This window comes from Microcebus murinus, chromosome 29 (assembly GCF_040939455.1).
Source record: "Microcebus murinus isolate Inina chromosome 29, M.murinus_Inina_mat1.0, whole genome shotgun sequence".
Lineage (NCBI taxonomy): Eukaryota > Metazoa > Chordata > Mammalia > Primates > Cheirogaleidae > Microcebus > Microcebus murinus.
The window spans coordinates 16,036,214-16,051,860 of NC_134132.1; positions in this window are offsets into that span (position 1 = coordinate 16,036,214).

The window sequence follows — 15,647 nt, forward strand, 5'->3', positions numbered from 1 at the left end:
GTTCCGATAAGCTTTTGCAGCTTGCATTTTTATTTTCATTTTTCTTAAGACTTTTTTTTTTTTAATCTTTTGATTTCTTCTTTAACCCATTGGTTGCTCAGGTGTCTGTTGTCTACTCTTCCCCGATGTGTGAATTTTCCGGTTTTTACTCATGTTATCGACTTCTAGTTTCCTGCCATTGTAGTTTAAAAAGATACGTTATGGTATTTCGATCTTCTTCACTGTGTGAAGACTTGGTTGGTAGCTAAACACATGTTCTCTCCCGGACAATATTCCATGTTCACTTCAAAAGAATGTATATTCTGGTGCTATTGGATAAAATGTTTTATATATGTCTGTAGGGTCCATTTGGCCGATAGTGTTGTTCAAGTTCCTCTATCTCTTTACAGATTTTCTGAAGTTCCCTAAGATTATTACGTTGCTGTCTATTTCTTCCTTCGGTTATGTTAATGTTTGCTGTATATATTCAGGTGCTCCAATGTTACATGTGGTAGACTATTTTTTATACCAACATTGTTCAGATACAAATTGGGGAAACGGCCGAACTGTTCTGTATCCATACAATACTGTAGCCATTAGACAAATATAGCTAATTTGCACTTACAAAGGGGTTGGTGTGATTGAGACACTAAATTTTCAGGGTTATCTATTTTTATTTTTTATTTTTTTTTTGAGACAGTCTCACTCTATTTTCCGGGCTAGAGTGAGTGCCGTGGTGTCAGCCTCGCTCACAGCAAATTCCAACTCCTGGGCTCAAGCGATCCTCCTGCCTCAGCCTCCTCCCGAGTAGCTGGGACTACAGGCACGCGCCACCACACCCGGCTAAATTTTTCTCTATATGTTTTTAGTTGGCCAATTAATTTCTTTCTATTTATAGTAGAGACAGGGTCTCGCTCTTGCTCAGGCTGGTCTCCAACTCCTGACCTTCAGTGATCCTCCTGCCTCGGCCTCCCAGAGTGCTAGGATTACAGGTGTGAGCCACTGTGCCCAGCCTTAGTTTTATTTTTTAATTACTTTAAATTTAAATACTTACAGTGGCGAGTGGCAACCTATTAGAGAGCTCAACTCTATTGGACAGCAGGCTTGCTCAGCCTCTATGTCCTATACGTAGTGCATGTACTGTGTTTCCCTGAAAATAAGCCTCCCCATACAATAAGCCCCAGCAAGATGTCTAAGCACGTGGACATTAGAAGCCCTACCCCGAAAATCAGCCCTAGTGGTGGGCGAGGCTATGAAAATCAGCCCTGGTGATGGGCGTGGCTATGGAAATAAGCCCTAGTGATGGGCTTGGCTATGAAAATCAGCCCTAGTGATGGGCTTGGCTATGAAAATCAGCCCTAGTGATGGGCGTGGCTATGAAAATAAGCCCTAGTGATGGGCGTGGCTATGGAAATAAGCCCTAGTGATGGGCGTGGCTATGAAAATCAGCCCTAGTGACGGGCGTGGCTGCGCAGCACATCTGCACAACCCATGCGTGTCGTCGCGGAGCAGGAAAGAACACGAGCAGCCCTTCTCATCCACCCCGTGAGAGCTCTAGCGCTCAACAGGAGAGATCAGGCCGGTGGCTGTAAAGGAAACAGAGTCGCAAGACATTCAGGGTGGGATTCGGGGTGTGGAGAGTGAGGATGATGTTCCAGAAGAAGACGACTTCACTGTGTTTGAATCAATGTAGATGGTTGTACTGTACTTAAAAAAAAATAACACATCCCCTGAAAATAAGCCCTAGTTTCTTCTTGAGAAAAGATTAATAGAAGACCCTGCTTATTTTTGGGGAAACACGGTATATAGGAAGTTATATTTTTCCTGTACATATTGTAGGCTAGTTGCATTTGCAACTAGCTTGTACGTTTTCTCTGCCCCGGAATGACTGGTGACATGATGATGTCATGCATCTTATGGATTGTAGTACGTGTCATAAAACAACTGGATAGAAGCCTAGGTGAACATCTACTGCAGCCCTGACAAATACTTTCCCTGCTGCTCCCCAAGACCAGAGCAGTTGACTGTGCCCCAGCTGCTGGACTTTCAATTTAAACTATTTGATGTGTGAGTGCTCAGTATGTTCGTATATTGCTCGCAGAAAATACCAGAAAGAGAGAGAGACTGGTTACTTTTGGTCACTTTTTAGATTTAACCACAGCGTTGCTGCTCAGGCTTCCCACAAACTGCTACCATGTCTCCCTGAAAATACGACAGGGTCTTGTATTTATTTTTCCTCCAGAAGACACCCTAGGGCTTATTTTCAGGGGATGTGTTATTTTTTTTTAAGTACGGTACAACCATCTGCATCGATTCAAATACAGTGAGGTCGTCTTCTTCTGGAACATCATCCTCACTCTCCAGACCCCGAATCCCATCCTGAATGTCTTGCGACTCTGTTTCCTTTAGAGCCACCGGCCCCGATCTCTCCTGTGGAGCACTAGAGCTCTCACGGGGCGGATGAGAAGGGCTGCTCATGTTCTTTCCCACTCCATGACAACACGGATGGGTTGTGCAGATGCGCTGCGCAGCCACGCCCGTCACTAGGGCTGATTTTCATAGCCACGCCCACCACTAGGGCTGATTCTCATAGCCACGCCCATCACTAGGGCTGATTTTCATAGCCACGCCTACCACTAGGGCTGATTCTCATAGCCACGCCCATCACTAGGGCTGATTTTCATAGCCACGCCCATCACCAGGGCTGATTTTCATAGCCATGCCCATCACTAGGGCTGATTTTCATAACCACGCCCACCACCAGGGCTGATTTCCATAGCCACACCCACCACTAGGGCTGATTTTCATAACCACGCCCACCACCAGGGCTGATTTCCATAGCCACGCCCACCACCAGGGCTGATTTTCATAGCCACGCCCACCACCAGGGCTGATTTTCGGTGTAGGGCTTCTATTGTGCAAGTGCTCAGACATCCTGCTTGGGCTTGTTGTATGGGGCGGTCTTATTTTCGGGGAAACATGGTAGATGAAATCATGGGAAGAGCTGGAAAAATAGGGTCATGGTATAAGTCATCCTGCCTCATTTTGTGCACCTATTAGTGATAGTACTTATTTTTAAAAACATAAAACTATGGGGAAAATATTGCTAACCTGGATGGATGCCTAGATAATAGATATAATCTGGGATGGTCCCAGGAAAACGGAGACATATGGTCACCTAAAGGATACGGCCATTATCTTGCTTCATTCAAAATTTCAATTACAGAGAAGGATAAATAGAAGCATAAGGAATTTATAATTGGAATAAAACCTCTAGAAAATGCAGAAAAGAATGGAAGAGGTGAAATACACTTAATATTATTACATTTGGGGGAGAAATATGCTTCTCAGTTATCATCTGTTCTCTCAAAACAAAGTTAAAAATTAAGTTTATGTGAAATTCACAGTAGAAAATAGTTTCTCATAAAACAGCAGTTTCTGTAAAAAATGCAACTAAGTCTATTTCATCTGTGCTTAGAGGCAAATTTTTGAAGTTTCTGCAAATTAGAACAAAAAATTAAAAAAAAAACAAGAAATATTTCTATTTGTGGATTTATAGTTTATTCTTAAAAAGTATTTGATTTGTACATTAAATGTTTTGAATAATAAATAAGGAACTATTGTAAGGCACAAATTTTTAAAGAGATCAGTGTATCCTCAGTTTATTTGTTAGTATGTAATGAAACAAGCAACCGATCCTGCAATAAAATAATTAATATGTTATGCAAAAATGTCAATTAAATTGATATTTGGGAGTTTTATTAATTCTTTTATACACACATCTCAGTCCAATTCACACGAAGTTGTAAAATCCACCCTCAGCAAATGTATCTGCATAAATTTATCTACCTAAAGTGAAGGAGGTGGCTTATAATATAGTACCACCAAATCAGTGGACAATTTAATGCCATTAAGGAAAAAATTCAGGGGAAATAAAGGTCATGGGTATTACGTGTACTTGGTCATTTACATCTTTTGGATTTAGTCATGATGAAGATTTGTGAGGATGTGAAAGAAATGCTGTCTCTACTGTTGTGTTAAGTCATTAGTCGTTTATTTCTGGAAAGAAAAATGGCCATTTTGCAAAATATCTAGGTAGAGGTTATCAAAACATAAGCATGATCTAGAATCTTCTAAGAAACTCGGCCGGGCGTGGTGGCTCACGCCTGTCATCTTAGCACTCTGGGAGGCCGAGGCGGGAGGATCGCTCAAGGTCAGGAGTTCGAGACCAGCCTGAGCAAGCGGGAGACCCGTCTCTACTATAAATAGAAAGAAATTAATCGGCCAACTAAAAATAGATAGAAAAAAAAATTAGCCGGGTGTGGTGGCGCATGCCTGTAGTCCCAGCTACTCGGGAGGAGGCTGAGGCAGGAGGATTGCTTGAGCCCAGGAGTTGGAGGTTGCTGTGAGCGAGGCTGACGCCACGGCACTCACTCTAGCCCAGGAAACAGAGAGAGACTCTGTCTCAAAAAAAAAACCACAAAAAACCAAAACATGAGTGATTGTGTTAACCACTCATCAGACATCCAAGCAACCAATGAATTAAGTAGTGTGTGGGTTTGAATTTCCAAATTCAAATTTATTTTAGTTTAAAATGTCTTTATAGTAAAGAAAGCATCATAGGGAATCTTTGCAAAAATATTTGAAGTAAAGCAATACATTTTTCTTTTGTGTTAAATAGTATCTTGTTTGATACCTGAAAGAAAAAATTCAAAACTATCTTTCCTTCTGAGGAAAAAAAAAAAACAAACCTTCAAATAGATAATAACTGATTAAAGTGTAATTTTAAATCCACTTTATTAGAATAAAGTGATTATGACATTAATATTTATAATGTGTCCTACTAATTCAAATTATACAAAATGATTAAAACAAAATAATGTGATTTAGGGAGTACAATTGAATCGTAAGAGGGAAAAAAAACCCTGTAAATGGCTTTTGGCTACGTATATGTAAGAATTTTACAGACCTAATATGACCATGATCTCATAAACTTAATTTTGCCATATCTATGTTTTATCTTAAATTCATCAAAGCCACTTAATCATCTTAGTACGTTGTTAATGCTATATGGATTTCAAATTCATACTCCTTTCACCACTAAATTGTTATCTGTCGCTTACATTTGGCCAATCACTCAATTCACCCCAGTCCTGGCCCCATTTCAGTGTACATTATGATATATAGAAGATACACGTTATTAAGTGTGGCACTAAAATTAATGTTTCTTCTACTCTTAGATTCTAAAATACTAACAGCCGGGCGCAGTGGCTCACGCCTGTTATCCTAACACTCTGGGAGGCCGAGGTGGGAGGATCGCTCCAGGTCAGGAGTTTGAGACCAGCCTGAGCAAGAGCGAGACCCCCCCTTGTCTCTACTAAAAACAGAAAGAAATTAATTGGCCAACTAAAAATATATAGAAAAAAACGTCAGTCGGGCATGGTGGCACCTGCCTGTAGTCCCAGCTACTTCAGGAGGCTGAGGCAGGAGGATCGCTTGAGCCCAGGAGTTGGAGGTTGATGTGAGTGAGGCTGACACCCTGGCACTCTAGCCAGGGCAACAAAATGAGGCTCTGTCTTAAAAAAATAATAATAAAATAGAATAGAATTTTTTAAATAAAATACTAACATCTGTTATTTTTGTTTGAAAGTAGAAACTGGCAGTATTTTTGTTTAATTTCAGGACTTACTATTTCAAAGAAAAGATTTATATTTTAAGTCATTTTGTGCATTCAATGTAACAAGAAAAAAAAATCTTACCTCATTGAAAAAATAACTACAAGGTCCATTATATCTTCCCCCAAATTAAAATAAAAGTTAATTAGCTTTATACTTTCTATACTTAATTTTATTTATAAACTTAATGCTTTCTAAAATCATTAACCTTTTATCCTTGTTCTTTCATAGAGAGATGAAAAATATAGATTGTAGGCAGAGAGACAAACAGGTAGATAGGTAGATAGATGTATATGTTATTTCTCTGATTTCTTTGCAAACCTCGCATCCTCTTCCACCAAAATTATCATACACTTTTAGTTTGACTATCACAAGACATCAAGGCGAAAGAAGAAAAAGATAAAATTAAAATCTTTTAAAATATAGAAATGTAAAAAATTAAAAAAATAATTATCATATATTTTATGGTACCAACAGTGGTCCCTCTCTTAAGAAGAAATGAAAAGAATTTTTTTTTTTTTTTTTTGAGACAGAGTCTCACTCTGTTGCCCGGGCTGGAGTGAGTGCTGTGGTGTCAGCATCGCTCACAGCAACCTCAGACTCCTGGGCTCAAGCGATCCTCCTGCCTCAGCCTCCCGAGTAGCTGGGACTACAGGCACGCACCACCATGCCCGGCTCATTTTATATATATATTAGTTGGCCAATTAATTTCTTTCTATTTATAGTAGAGACAGGGTCTCGCTCTTGCTCAGGCTGGTTTCGAACTCCTGACCTTGAGCGATCCGCCCGCCTCGGCCTCCCAGAGTGCTGGGATTACAGGCGTGAGCCACCGCGCCCAGCTAGAAATGAAAAGAATTTTTATAGAGAAAAAATCGTCACGTGACTTCCTGGATTTTCATCTCTTTACTATACCATCCCCTGCAATGTTTTATACCCTACTACCTGTGAGAACGCCCGATATAATGTTTGCGGAACAAAAACTGCTGCTCAAATGCAAGCTTCTGATCGGACATTGCCCTTTTCTAAGTTTATTCTCCTACATCTCACTTTCAGTTTTCTGGATGAACTGATTTTTATCATGAAGTAGCAATTTTGGTAAATTTAGTTGATGTTTGGCTAACAGAGAGAGAGAGATTTCATTTATGTCTAGTCTTATCCAAATGTTTAGAAGATGCCTGGGTTTGTTTGTTTGTTTGTTTGTTTTGAGTCTCGCTCTGTCGCCCGGGCTAGACTGAGTGCCGTGGCGTCAGCCTCGCTCACAGCAACCTCCAACTCCTGGGCTCAAGCGATCCTCCTGCCTCAGCCTCCTGAGTAGCTGGGACTACAGGTGTGCCCCACCACGCCCGGCTAATTTTTTTCTGTATATTTTTATCTGTCCATGTAATTTTCTTTCTATTTTTAGTAGAGACGGGGTCTCACTCTTGCTCAGGCTGGTTTCGAACTCCTGAGCTCAAACGATTCACCTGCCTCGGCCTCCTCCCAGAGTGCTGGGATGACAGGCGTGAGCCACCGTACCTGGCCCAGCATATAATGTTTGTGGAGCAAAAACTGCTGTTTAAATGCAAGATTCTGATCGGACATTGCCCTTTTCTAAGTTTATTCTCCTACATCTCACTTTCAGTTTTCTGGATGAACTGATTTTATCATGAAGTAGCAATTTTGGTAACTTTAGTTGATGTTTGGCCAACAGAGGGAGAGATTTCATTTATGTCTAGTCTTATCCAAATGTTTAGAAGATATGTGGGTTTTTTTAGTTGTTATTTTTTTGAGACAGAGTCTTGCTTTGTTGCCCAGGCTAGAGTGAGTGCCGTGGCGTCAGCCTCGCTCACAGCAACCTCAGACTCCTGGGCTCAAGCGATCCTCCTGCCTCAGCCTCCCGAGTAGCTGGGACTGCAGGCAGGCGCCACCATGCCCGGCTAATTTTTTCTATATATTTTTAGTTGGCCAATTCATTTCTTTCTATTTTTTTTAGTAGAGACAGGGTCTCGCTCTTGCTCAGCTTGGTTTCGAACTCCTGAGCTCAAGCGATCCTCCCGCCTTGGCCTCCCAGAGTGCTAGGATGACAGGCGTGGGCCACCGCGCCCCTGCCTGGAATGTATTAGGTTTGACACTATTATTATTTATATACAACCACAACGAGTAAGATGTGCAACATTTGGGGGATGGACACGCTTGAAGCTCTTACTCAAGGAGAGAGGTGGGAATGGGCAATATATGTAACCTTAACACTTGTACCCCCATAATACGCTAAAATAATAATAATAATAATAAACATTAAAAAAACCCAAAACACCCGGTGCAGAAGACTTGGCTGCAATGCATGGCCCAGGACAGATGCTAAGCTTCCAAGGATGCTACGGTGATTTATTGATCGGTGCCGGTCTCCAACTGGGGCTGGGTGGAGAGCACTTGTCTTCACCGGAACAGGGCTAATAGGACTTCAAGCTGTTGTCGGTTGACTTGGCAACGTAGCTTAGCTACACTCCAGGCCCCGCAGCTAGCTGCTGATGATCACCCTTAAGAATTCACAGAGCAGGAGGAGCCCCAGGGGGTTGGGGTGGGCTCGGAGGAGGGGGTTGGAATGTCTAATTAGCCACCCTTGAAAGGAGGATGTTCCATGTTCCAGCCACACGTAAACCCTCTCCTGCAGTCTCCGGGCTGTCACGAGGACCAAGTCCCCAACGGCGTGGCCAGCTCTGTGCCCTGCATGAAGCTTCAGCAATTTTGAAGAAGGAAAGCGATTGGAATCGGGCTCAGGGCTGCACGCGGATCTGCCAATCACCTCTCGGAGACTTCTGGTGCTCAGAAATCCACAGGGGGGGGAGATTGGCTTTCATGAGCTAAAGGAGACACTTGTGTGTATTGTGGAGAAGTAGGGGCAGGGCGAGGGCAAGCTGCTTCAATATTTATGTACTTAGAGTGCACGGTGAGGTGTCTTTAGTCTTGGCGTAGTGGATGTCTTGTTCTTTTGCTTTTAATTACCTAAAAAGAAAAAAGAAAAAAAGTCTGCAGCTTCACCCAACCTGACTAGTGAGTATTTTTTTTTTGTAAGACAGAGTCTCACTCTGTTGCCCCAGCTAGAGTGCCCTGGCGTCAGCCTCGCTCACAGCAACCTCAGACTCCTGGGCTCAAGTGATCCTCCTTCCTCAGCCTCCTCCCAGGTAGCTGGGACCACCGGCATGCGCCACCACGCCCGGCTGATTTTTCCTATATGTTTTTTTAGTTGGCCAATTAGTTTTTTTCTGTTTTTCATAGTAGAGACGGGGTCTCACTCTTGCTCAGGGTGGCCTCGAACTCCTGACCTCGAGCGATCTGCCCCCCTCGGCCTCCCAGAGTGTACTTTCATTTTTACCTTATTGATGTTTTGCTTTCAGGTACAGATAAGAGGGTCTTGGATACAAAACTCTGTTTTTGTTTTTTTGTCCTATCAGAATCCTCCACTCCTGAGCTCCATGTTTAATTTTAATGTGCATACTGTCTTATTATATTAGCCTATCGAAATATACGACATGATTACCTGTAAAAAGGAGCAAACGCATTCACTAACGTATTTAGAAATCAGAGGGGAAAAAAGCACTTCAGGAGGTAGTATGTTGAATATCAAATACTAGATAATATAAATGGTGGTTTTTTTTTTTTTTTTTTTTTGAGACAGAGTCTCACTCTGTCACCCGGGCTAGAGTGAGTGCCGTGGCGTCAGCCTGGCTCACAGCAACCTCCAACTCCTGGGCTCAAGCGATCCTCCTGCCTCAGCTTCCTCCCGAGTAGCTGGGACTATAGGCATGCGCCACCGCGCCCGGCTAATTTCTTCTATATATATTAGTTGGCCAATTAATTTCTTTCTGTTTTTAGTAGAGACGGGGTCTCGCTCTTGCTCAGGCTGGTTTTGAACTCCTGACCTTGAGCGATCCTCCCTCCTAGGCCTCCCAGAGTGCTGGGATGACAGGCGTGAGCCACCTCTCCCGGCCCATAATATAAATGTTTTAAAACAGAAACAAAAATAGTAAGGATTTAATTGGTGTGTGCTTTGTTTTGTTTTGCTTTTTTCCATGCTAATAGTAAGGATTTAATTGCTGTGTGCTTTTTTATTTTTTCTTCTTTTTCCATATTAGTACAATAGACAATGGTGTCAGGCTCTAATTGTGAATAGGTAAGAGAATCATCTCTTTGGATTTTTGCAAAACTGATTGCATTTTTTTTTTCAAAGCAAGAGACAGCCGCTCTCAGGAAGAGCTTTTCTCCCCTGAAAGACAGGGTGTTGTAGGGTTGCTGTCATTGTCCTCGGTCCTGGTTACGAGCCAGTGATTCAGGGCTGATGCCTGAATCCTTTGCAACCCGAGACTTTCTTAGGCTACTTAACATGTTCCATGTAATCCACTTAATTGTACTCATAAGCTTGCGGGAGAACTTCCAGCTAAAGCGAATCAATAATGTATTCAAGGCACAGTGGGAAGACAGTGATAATGGGGTTTTCAGCTTTCCAGAGAAGGATGGCTGATTTGCTTGAGAGTCTTGGTGGCCTGCTCAGTAATTAGGCCAATTGCTTCCGGAGCTCCATGGTCAGGATTTGAGATGGGTGTTCTGATCAAGGGTGGGTGTCAATTAGGAGCCCTGCTGACATATACCATGTTTCCCCCCAAAATAAGACAGGCTCTTCTATTTATTTTTCCTCCAGAAGACACCCCAGGGCTTATTTTCAGGGGATGTGTTATTTTTTTTTTTAAGTGCGGCACAACCATCTGCATCGATTCAAATAGAGTGAAGTCGTCTTCTTCTGGAACATCATCCTCACTCTCCAGACCCCGAATCCCATCCTGAATGTCTTGCGACTCTGTTTCCTTTAGAGCCACCGGCCCCGATCTCTCCTGTCGAGCACTAGAGCTCTCACGGGGCGGATGAGAAGGGCTGCTCGTGTTCTTTCCCGCTCCGCGATGACACGCATGGGTTGTGCAGATGCGCTGCGCAGCCACGCCCATCACCAGGGCTGATTTTCATGGCCACGCCCACCACTAGGGCTGATTTTCATAGCCACGCCCATCACCAGGGCTGATTTTCATAGCCACGCCCCTCACTAGGGCTGATTTTCATAGCCACGCCCATCACCAGGGCTGATCTTCATAGCCACGCCCATCACTAGGGCTGATTTTCATAGCCACGCCCATCACTAGGGCTGATTTTCATAGCCACACCCATCACCAGGGCTGATTTTCATAGCCACGCCCATCACTAGGGCTGATTTTCATAGCCACACCCATCACCAGGGCTGATTTTCATAGCCACGCCCATCACTAGGGCTGATTTTCATAGCCACACCCATCACCAGGGCTGATTTTCATAGCCACGCCCACCACTAGGACTGATTTTCATAGCCACTCCCATCACTAGGGCTGATTTTCGGGGCAGGGCTTCTATTGCGCACCTGCTTAGACATCCCGCTGGGGCTCGTTTTATGGGTGGGTCTTATTTTCGGGGAAACACGGTAGATGTTCCAAATAGTCTTATGTAAAGAAACAAAACTTCTCACAAAAATCGCCTTATCCTTATTGAAGTCTTTCTACCTCTATCAATATAAATTTCAATGGATTTTGGGTTTAGATTAAAGAAAGAAACTCCTCTGACCCACAAGTCCTTATCACAGTGAAGAAAACACACAAGGTTGCTTTTCAGATGTGTAACAGAATGTAGAGGATGTTGCATACGCAAATATGTGCATGCATAAATAAGCAAATAGGAGAATTTCAGATCGTAAAAATGGTAATCTCATAAAACAGGGTGGTGCCTACTTTAGCTAGAGAAGTCAGGGAAACCCTCTCTCTGAGGAGCTGGCCTTGTGATCTTGGACCTGGGTGCTAAGAAGGAGGCAACCATGTCGAGATTTGGAGGAAAAGGGAGGAGGGAGCAAGTTGACCATAAGGTGAGGGAAAAGAGAGGTGGGATCACAAGCTCAGAAATGTAGAACAGGCCGGGAGGGGTGGCTCACGCCTGTCATCCCAGCACTCTGGGAGGCCAAGGCAGGAGGATCACTTGAAGTCAGGAGTTCGAAACCAGCCTGAGCAAGAGCGAGACCCCACTCTACTATAAATAGAAAGAAATTAATTGGCCAATTAATATATATATAGAAAAAATTAGCCGGGCATGGTGGTGCATGCCTGTAGTCCCAGCTACTCGGGAGGCTGAGGTAGGAGGATCACTTGAGCCCAGGAGTTGGAGGTTGCTGTGAGCGAGGCTGACGCCACGGCACTCACTCTAGCCTGGGCGACAAAGCAAGACTCTGTCTCAAAAAGAAAAAAAAAAGAAAGGTAGACCACATTCCTATTTTCAGTAAGCTCATGGGTTTCTCTTGAGTTGAGTTTTCCCTGGCGATCAACCATGGCGCCTGGCCCACTGTGGGGATTGGTTAAAGTAAGTGCTCATTAGATGATTAAATAGACAAGAAACAGATCTCATGGATAAAGACGGTATGCTAGCTCTGATGTTTCTGATAAACTTATACGGTTGAGACGAGAGTGACAATGAAAGTTTGATGGGACCGTACCATTGAGTTCCCATCTACTGCATAAGGATCAGATTACAGACAATTGGTTGTCATGGGTTTGACATATATATATATATATATATTTTTTTTTTTTTTTTGAGACTGAGTCTCACTCTGTTGCCCGGGCTAGAGTGCCGTGGGGTCAGCCTCGCTCACAGCGACCTCAATCTCCTGGGCTCAAGCGATCCTCCTGCCTCAGCCTCCTCCCGAGTAGCTGGGACTACAGGCATGCGCCACCATGCCCGGCTCATTTTTTCTATATATGTTTTTAGTTGGCCAATTAATTTCTTTCTATTTATAGTAGAGACGGGGTCTCGCTCTTGCTCAGGCTGGTCTCGAACTCCTGACCTCGAGCGATCCGCCCGCCTCGGCCTCCCAGAGTGCTGGGATGACAGGCGTGAGCCACCGCGCCTGGCCTCTCTCTATAGTTTTAGTTGGCCAATTAATTTCTTTCTATTTTTAGTAGAGACGGGGTCTCGCTCTTGCTCAGGCTGGTTTCCAACTCCTGACCTTGAGCAATCCTCCCACCTCAGACTCCCAGAGTGCCGGGATGATAGGCGTGAGCCACCACACCCGGCCTGAAAGTGATATTTTAATAAAATGAAATAATGTATATATATATATATATATACACACACACACACATATATATATAAAAGAATCATAGGATGAATAAATTCTAAACCTAACAGAGGCATCACCAATCCCCTAAACTCTCTTGCTACTTGAAATTCGGTGCTAAGGACCAGCGGCATCAGAATAACCCTGGAGCCTCATAGAAATCCAGAATCTCAACACCCCAACCACCCAACTGATGAAGGATGACCTGCATTTTATTAACAAGATGATGCCGTAGGGATTCTCATACACATTCGAGCATGAGTAGTACTGCTGCTCATCAGTGGCTTCCAAGCACTGGATTTTGCAGTCCTTCCAAAAAAAAATCACTTGGAGTAAAGATCTTTTATTTTTGGATTACTCAACCCCTGAAGAGTAAAATTCTGGAGTGGGGCATGCACACCAAACAAACAAACAGACGAAAAACCAAAAATCACCCAGTTGATTCGGCTGCACCCTAATTCCTTCATTTATGTGGCTGGCAGATTTAGCAAATAGTTCTTGCAATATACCGACCTTAAAAAATTACCCGCCGTTTATCTGAAATTCACGTTTAACTGGGCAGCCCGTAGCTCGTTTAGGAAAATTCTATTCATTCGACGAAACAGCAGAGACTCCATGTAAATGCCTTTTTTTAAAAAAAAAAAATCTCGTAGCTGACTATATCAGAGCTAAGATTCAAAATTGAGTTCTCTTGCGTATAGGATTTCTTTGTAAAACAGGAATGTATCAAAAGTGAGGTGTTTGTACCTTGCATGAATTAAAAGATATTCTTCTTGTTTTCTTAATATGTCGATTTTCATACGCAGCTCAATGTTATAAATCAGTTACTGCAGACAGCACATAAAAGAGAAAATCGTGTCTCTCGAAATGTAAGAAAACCAAATACAATTTCTTACAGTGAAGTTATTCCCTCCTGAATAATCCAATTGGAGGGTTTTTTTGTTTGTTTGTTTGTTTTTAATTATTCCTAAATAACAATTTGTTTCTGGAGGGGTTTTTTTGTTTCGTTTTGTTCAATCTCAAATATGGACAAATTTGAACACATGAAGAACATTAAAATGCTACATCTTAGCTGCTTAAATACAGAGCATTTCTTGCTAAAATAAAGTCTGACGCTCAAAGTCTTCTCATACAATGCTACTTTGCCAGATTTTTTAAAAAATAAGGCTAATTTTCCCTATTAGATAACACACGAGCACTGTGTTTGGAAAATTCAGAGGTACAGAAAAAGGAAAAACGCCTAAAACCTTGTCACCAAGGAAGTAGCCACTGTAACGATTGAGCGTGCTATTTTCCAAATATTTTTTTTCTGCAAACTGTTTTTTTGCAGTTATAATAATATTGTACCTTAACGAATAATAACATTGCGTTTCGAACTTCACATTATACCGTAAGCATGTCCTTTATTATCACGAATAATGATTCATTTATTCTAGATACAATATCAAGTAGCTACCACACTTAAGCTTTTTTTTTTTAATTAAATTTTTTTTTTTTAATTTCAAGAAAATATGAGAGCACAAACATTTTGGTTGCATTTTATATCTCTGCCTCTCCCCAGCGAGGGTTAGAGGCATGCCCTTCCCCTCCACAATGCTCACCCCATCCCTCAGATGTGGGTCTGCACCCCCTAACCCCCAATCCCTGCTGAACACCACCACCCTTTGAGCACCATGGTGTTGATCGGTCAGTACCAATTTGATGGCGAGGGCACGTGGAGCCCATTCTTCTTCCGATCTTTTGTCGCCTCACCTCGGATAACGGGCTTAAAGCTCAATCCAGGATAGTATGAGCGGTGCTAGCTCACTGTCGTTTCTTAGAATTGAGTCATAGTCCATGGTGACCATACACCCAATTTTAATCATCCGTTCATGGATGGACGGGCACTTGGGTTGTTTCCATGTCCTTGCAAAGGTGAATGGTGCAGCCATGAACATCCGGGTGTGGATGTCTTTGTCATAGAAGGTCTCGTGCTCTTTTGGGGTAGAGGCCTAATCATGCTATTGCTAACACTTAAGCTTTATTTTTCCCTGTAATTCTTTTTTTTTTTTTTTTTTTGAGACAGAATCTCGCTTTGTTGCCCAGGCTAGAGTGAGTGCCGTGGCGTCAGCCTCGCTCACAGCAACCTCAGACTCCTGGGCTCAAGCGATCCTCCTGCCTCAGCCTCCTCCCCAGTAGCTGGGACTACAGGCATGCACCACCACACCCGGCTAATTATTTTTTTTCTATATATATTAGCTGGCCAGTTAATTTCTTTCTATGTATAGTAGAGACGGGGTCTCACTCTTGCTCAGGCTGGTCTCCAACTCCTGGCCTCGAGCGATCCTCCCGCCTCGGCCTCCCAGAGTGCTGGGATGACAGGCGTGAGCCACCCCGCCCGGCCCATTTTCCCCCTTAATTCTTTTGAGTTTGAGGAGTGCTGTGCAAATGGAAGCCGTTTGTTAATCACGCCGCATAGAACTCTTACAGCAGAAACAGAAGAAACTGTGGCCCTCCTGTCTGTCTTAGCCCTAATAGAACTCTTCGATCTCAGGAAAACTAAAGGGAGTACCTGTTTCTAACAGAGCAGGGCCTCAGTTTCTGGCCACTTAACCCAACTTCCTATTACTTGAAAAAATAAAAATAAAAATAGCAGAAATGTGAGCTGGTCCCCACAGACAAATTCTCCTAGAAGCCCAGGGAAACCCACACCCAGCTGTCACTCGGAGGTGAGCAAGGCGAAATCTAATTTGCTGGGTGGAAAGAGTTAAATGAACTTTAACTGAGAAGCTCTCTTTCTCTCCCTCTCAGGGTAGCAAATAGCCAAGGGCAACAGTGGATGACTAATGGGTAGAATA